Below are 6,255 nucleotides of genomic sequence, written 5' to 3' on the forward strand. Positions count from 1 at the left end.
TGAAACTTCTGTGAAGACCTGGGGGACAGAGACTTCTTTATTCAATTTATTTTTTTTTTAGGCAATTGGGGTTAAGTGACTTACCCAGGGTCACACAGCTAGTAAGGGTCAAGTGTCTGGTCTGAGGCCAGATTTGAAGTCAGGTCCTTCTGACTTCAGGGTCGGTGCTCTCTCCACTGTGCCACCTAGCTGCCCCCTTATTCAATTTATTTTTTATTTCACACTTTGAATCTGAAAGAAAAGTGTGAAGGGGAACAATAGCTCCTAGCAAATATTAAAATCAGATGAGAGGAATATAAATAAGTCTATGTATATAAGAATAAAGAGGCAGGTAGATGGTGCAGTGGATACAGCATCAAGCCTAGAGTCAGGGAGACCTGGGTTCATAGCTATGTGACCCTGGGCAAGTCACCTAACCCTGTTTGCCTCAGTTTCCTCATCTGTAAAATGAGCTGGAGAAGGAAATGGCAAACCATTCCAGTATCTTTGCCAAGAAAACCCCAAATGGGGTCACAAAGAGTCAAACATGACAAAACCACACATACAAATAATATTCATTTGCAGGAGGTGCAGAAACAATCCCTTTAAACTGACTGAATGAACCTGCAGAGACTCCAGTTGTTTTATCTTAACAAGAGGCAGCATGATATAGTGAGTTGATCACTGGCTCTGGACTCAGGAAGAATTGGGTTCAAATCCTTTTGTTAACACTTGCTGGCTATGTGACCATAGACAAGTAACTTTAAGTCTCTGAGCTCCTCTTTCCTCACTTGTAAAATGGGAATAAAAATAGCTGGAGTTCCTTCTTTGCATTGGGGTTGTGAGATTCTAATGAAATAAGATATATAAAATGATTTGCTAACTTTAAAGGATCAAATAAATTATTATTATTATCACCACCACCACACAAGACCTACAACATCATTTTCTGATGAACTGGGCTCAGAGTCTTAGGACAGTCACCACATACTCTATAGGCAAAACCTGGGTCATTGAATTTATAAGACTAATAATCCTTCCTCATCCAAAGAAACTTGTACACTGGACCACAGGTGTGGTCTTTGTTATTTTTCTATTTATAGGATAGCCATGATGACACAACCCTATTAAGGTAAGGAAAGTGTTAAAAACTATAAGCAGATGTCAAGTCTACTGGATTCCAAATTCCTTAATGACTAGGGCCAGCACCAGACTGTCTTTTTATCATATTGGTATTGCCCTCAGCACCTAGCACAAACAGGGCTTTATAAGAAGTAGGTACTTAATACCTTTTTTCATTATTATTTTATACTTAAATACAAAATGAGAAAAGAAAAAACATTGCCATGTACTCAGCAGACCATAAGAAAGGATTCAATATAAAACAATAAATTTCCATTTCAAGAAAACCTATAAAATAAATACTACACATTGTTTTCAAAGCTGCCCAGCTTTTCTTTGCTTTCTTGTTGGTTTTCTTTAGTTCTCTGCTGTGCACTTTTTATTTCTTTTTTTCCCCTCCTTCTCCCCCACCCCACCCCAAAGAAGGCTACAATTAAGCTTGGATATATATACATATACATAGATATCTATAAACATACATTCATATACACATATACACTCATACACATATATGTAATACCATACTATGCTAATTTCCTACTATCATCTGTTTCTCTGAAAGTGGATAGCATCTTCCTTCATAAGTCAAAGTCTTTCCATGGTTGTTTTTTTTTTCTGAATCAACCAGCTCATTATTTCCTATACCACAGCAATATTCCTTTCTAGATTCAAACAGCATTTTCCTTCAAAGGATCTTTGAGGTTAATTTGGGTATTTATAATAGAATGACTTGGTTGCTCAAAGTTGTTCTTAATATTAGTTTATTTTTAGTTTTCAACGTTCACTTCTATAAACTTTTGAGTTTTGAATTTTCTCCCTCTCCTTCTCTACCTCCCTCCCCAAGATGATGTGCAATCTGATATAGGCTTTACATATACATTCCTACTAAAATATTTTCACATTAGTCATGTTCTAAAGAAGAATTAGAACCAATAGGAAGGACCACAAGAAAGAAGAAACAAAACAAAGCAGAAGGAAAAAAAGAGCAAATAGTATGCTTTGATCTGCAATCAAACTCCATAGTTCTTTCCCTGGATGTGTACAGCACTTTCCATCATGAGACTTTTGGAGATGACTTAGATCCTTGCATTGTTGAGAAGAGCTAAGTCTATCAAAGTTAGTCATCACACAACGTGACTGTTACTGTGCACGATGTTCTCTTGGATCTGCTCCTTTCACTCAGCATCAGTCCATACAAGTCTTTCCAGGTTTTTCTGAAGTCTTGCTTGCTCATCATTTCTTATAGCACAATAGTATTCCATTACATTCATGTAACACAACTTGTTTAGCCATTCCCCAACTGATGGGCATCCCCTCAATTTCTCATTCTTTGCCACCACAGAAAGGGCTACTGTAAATATTTTTGTACATGTAGGTCCTTTTCCCATTTTTATCAGCTCTTTGGGATACAGCCCTAGAAGTGCTATTGCTGGGTCAAAGGGTATGTACATTTTTATAGTCCTTTGGGCATAGTTCCAAATTGCTCTCCAAAATGGTTGGATCAGTTCACAAATCTATCAACAATGTATTAATGTTCCAATTTTCCCAATCTTCTCCAACATTTATCATTTTCCTGTTTTGTCACGTTGGCCAATCTGATTGGTGTGATGTGGTACTTCAGAGTTGTTTTGATTTGCATTTCTCTAATCAATAGTGATTTAGAGCATTTTTTTCATATGACTATAGATAGCTTTAATTTCTTCACCTGAAAATGGCCTGTGCATATCCTCTGACCATTTATCAATTGGGGAATGACTTGTATTCTTATAAATTTGACTTAGTTCTCTATATATTTTAGAAACAAGGCCCTTATCAGAGACACTGAGTGTAAAAATTCTTTCCCAGTTTTCTATTTCCCTCCTAATCTTGGTTGGATCGGCTTTGGTTGTGCAAAAGATTTTCAATTTAATGTAATCAAAATTATCCATTTTGCATTTCATAATGTTCTCTATCTCTTATTCATAAATTCTTCTCCATAAATCTGACAGGTAAACTATTCCTTGCTCTCCCAGTTTTACAACAGCCTTTATATCTAATTTGTGTACCCATTTTGACTTTATTTTGGTATAGCATGTAAGTCTTTCCATGGTTGTTTTTTTTTTTCTGAATCAACCAGCTCATTATTTCCTATACCACAGCAATATTCCTTTCTAGATTCAAACAGCATTTTCCTTCAAAGGATCTTTGAGGTTAATTTGGGTATTTATAATAGAATGACTTGGTTGCTCAAAGTTGTTCTTAATATTAGTTTATTTTTAGTTTTCAACGTTCACTTCTCTAAACTTTTATAGTCCTTTGCCTAGTTTCTGCCAAACTGTTTTCCAGTTTTCTCAGCAGTTTTTGTCAAATGGTGAGTTCTTACCCGAGAAGCTGGGATCTTTGGGTTTATCAAACAGTAGATTACTATAATCATTGACTATTGTGCCTTGTGTACCCAACCTATTGATCCACCACTCTATTTCTTAGCCAGTACCAAGTAGTTTTAATGATTGCTGTTTTATAATACAATTTAAGATCTGGTATGGCTAGGCTATCTTCCCTAACATTTCTTTTCATTAGTTCCCTTGATATTCTGGACCTTTTGTTCTTTCAGATGAATCTTGTTATTATTTCAAAGTTGTTCTTAAAACAATACTGCTATTACTATATACAATGTTCTCTTGGTTCTGTTCATTTCACTCTTCATCATTTCACGGAAGTCTCCCAATTCTTTTCTAAAAATCATTGAGCTCATCATTTCTCATAACAGAGTAATATTCCATCATGAACATATACCACAATTTGTTTAGCCATTCCCCAACTGATAGGCATCCCTGCAATTTTCAGTTCTTTACCACCACAAAGAAAGCTGCTATAATATTTTAGAATATGTAGGTTCTTTTCCATTTTCCCTAATCATCTTGGGAAACTGATCTAATAGTTGTATTGCTGGGTCAAAGGGTATAGGAAGTTTAATAACTCTTTGGGCATAATTCCAAATCTCTCTCCAAAATGGTTGGGTCAGCTCACAGATCCACCAAGAATGAATTAAGGTCCCAATTTTTCCTACATTTATTACTTTCCCCTTCTATCATTTTTCAATCTGATAGGGGTAAAATGATATTGCAAGGTTGTTTTATGCATTTCTCTAATCAATAATGATTTAGAGCATTTTTCATATGACTATAAATTATTTTCTTTTCTTCATCAAAAAACTGCCTGTTCATATCCTTTGACCGTTTATCAATTGAGGAATCAATACCTTTTAAAAATTGAAATTAATTGAATGAACATGTTGGAGTTGAAGATGAAACTTAGAGGTTTTTATTTTATCTTGTTTTAGCAACCAACCAAAAAAATATAAAAACTTGAAACTGAGGAATTAAAAATGTTTTGATCAAAAATAATTCAGTCTTTTGCCCTGATTTCCTTGTAGTGGAGACAGTACTTTCCTCAGATACCTTGTAGAGACCATTGGCATGGGAGAAAGAGCATGGCCTTGGAGTCAGATAATGGATTATAGAATTTAGCGGGGGAGAGGATTTTGGCATCTACTCTAACCTCCTCATTTTGCATAAGTTACAGAGATCAAGTGATTTAGCCAGGCTCACACAACTAATAAGAATGGAGTCCAGTTTTGAATCCTGATCTCCTGACTACAAGTTCAAGCCTCTCTCCATTACAACAGGTTGCCAGCTAAGTGGAGTAGGACAAACCACTTCCTCTCTCTTGGACTGAGTGAATTCATCTGTGAAATGAAGAGGTAGAACTAGATGATCTCGAAGGTCCCCTTTCAGCTCTGTGATTTTGTGATTAATTATTGTAGTTTTGTCTTGGGTCAAAATAAGAGAGTGCAAACCTAAAAAACAAACAAAATCTACTTCCTGCCTAGGCAGGTAAGGAAGTATTTCCTATACCAGTCTCCTATTTCCCTTTCTATTATCACCTATAAAGACACCAAGAGTGGCTTCTCAGGAAATCTGAAAAATGACTCTTGACTGAACCTTCCTCAGCAAGTTAAGACAGGACTTTCAACAAAAAAAAAGTGTTTAAAAGGTTAAGTCTCGCACATCTTGTAGGTGCGAGGTGTGAAAAGGATGCTTCAGATCTAATTTCTTCAAACAAAAGCTGTCTACACTGGAGAAAATCTTTACTTTCCCTAGCCCAGTGAGCAGAGTGAGCCATCGGACACTTTGCAAGGTTTGATGTTCTCGTTTCTGCAATCTTCCCCCTTACTTGCAGACCTTCAAGGCTAGCAAGTGATTGTGCAACATCCCCGAGTGCCACAGCTGCCGCTACTGCTGATTCTTGCCCGCTGGAAGGGGAGGAGGGAGGAGGGAGGAGGGAGGAGGAGGAGAGCACAGGGCATACACTCGTTGAACTCCACTTCAGGTTTCAGCTTCTCCTCCCATCCCCTCCTGCTCTCCCGGGTGGAGCCCCAGAGTCATCTGCCCTGGGGGAGCAAAGAAGGAGGGAACTGGAAACTGGGTCTCAGCAATACGCACACCTGAGCCAGCTGTTCTAGACCTGACTGACCTCCCTCACCTCTCCGGTTGTCCATCCCGCCCCTTGCTACTCCTCCCACCTGTGGCTCCAGAGGGCCAAACCACGCCAAATCGGGCCCACCCCGCCGCACCCTGCCCTCTTATTGGCCATTCTGGGGAGTCCGGCCGGCTTGCCCCAGCTTCATAAATACCAGTCCATCCTTTTCTAGCCATAGGAGTCCTCTGAGTAGGGGAGAAAGCAACAGCGCCAGCAGAAGCATCCATCACCTCCAGCAGCACCTTGGTGGCAGGTCCTGACTCCAGCCCCATAGAAGACATCTGTAGATAGACAAACAAACCAGAGAACAAAGAAGTCCCCCGCGTGCAGAGCACGCTAGAGCTGGCCGAAGCACCACAGCCCAGAGCCGGTCTCCTTCCTCTTTGAACTCTGGGGCGGCGGCAATTTACTCGCTGCTCCCGCTCTGAGCATCTTTCAATACCTTCAGTTTTCTTGGCTGCTCCTCGTCCTCTCCTCTTCACTTACCTGCTTATCCCCAATTTCGTGCTTTTCTCCTCAATCCTCCAGACCTCTCTGGATCCACACCCCCAGCTCCTCTGACACTTTTAGCTTCTCTCCCACATATATCCACACACATACAAACCCACACAACTCTCTGTCTCACCTGCCTAG

Source organism: Vombatus ursinus, unplaced genomic scaffold, assembly GCF_900497805.2.
Source record: "Vombatus ursinus unplaced genomic scaffold, bare-nosed wombat genome assembly UNPS02000580.1, whole genome shotgun sequence".
Lineage (NCBI taxonomy): Eukaryota > Metazoa > Chordata > Mammalia > Diprotodontia > Vombatidae > Vombatus > Vombatus ursinus.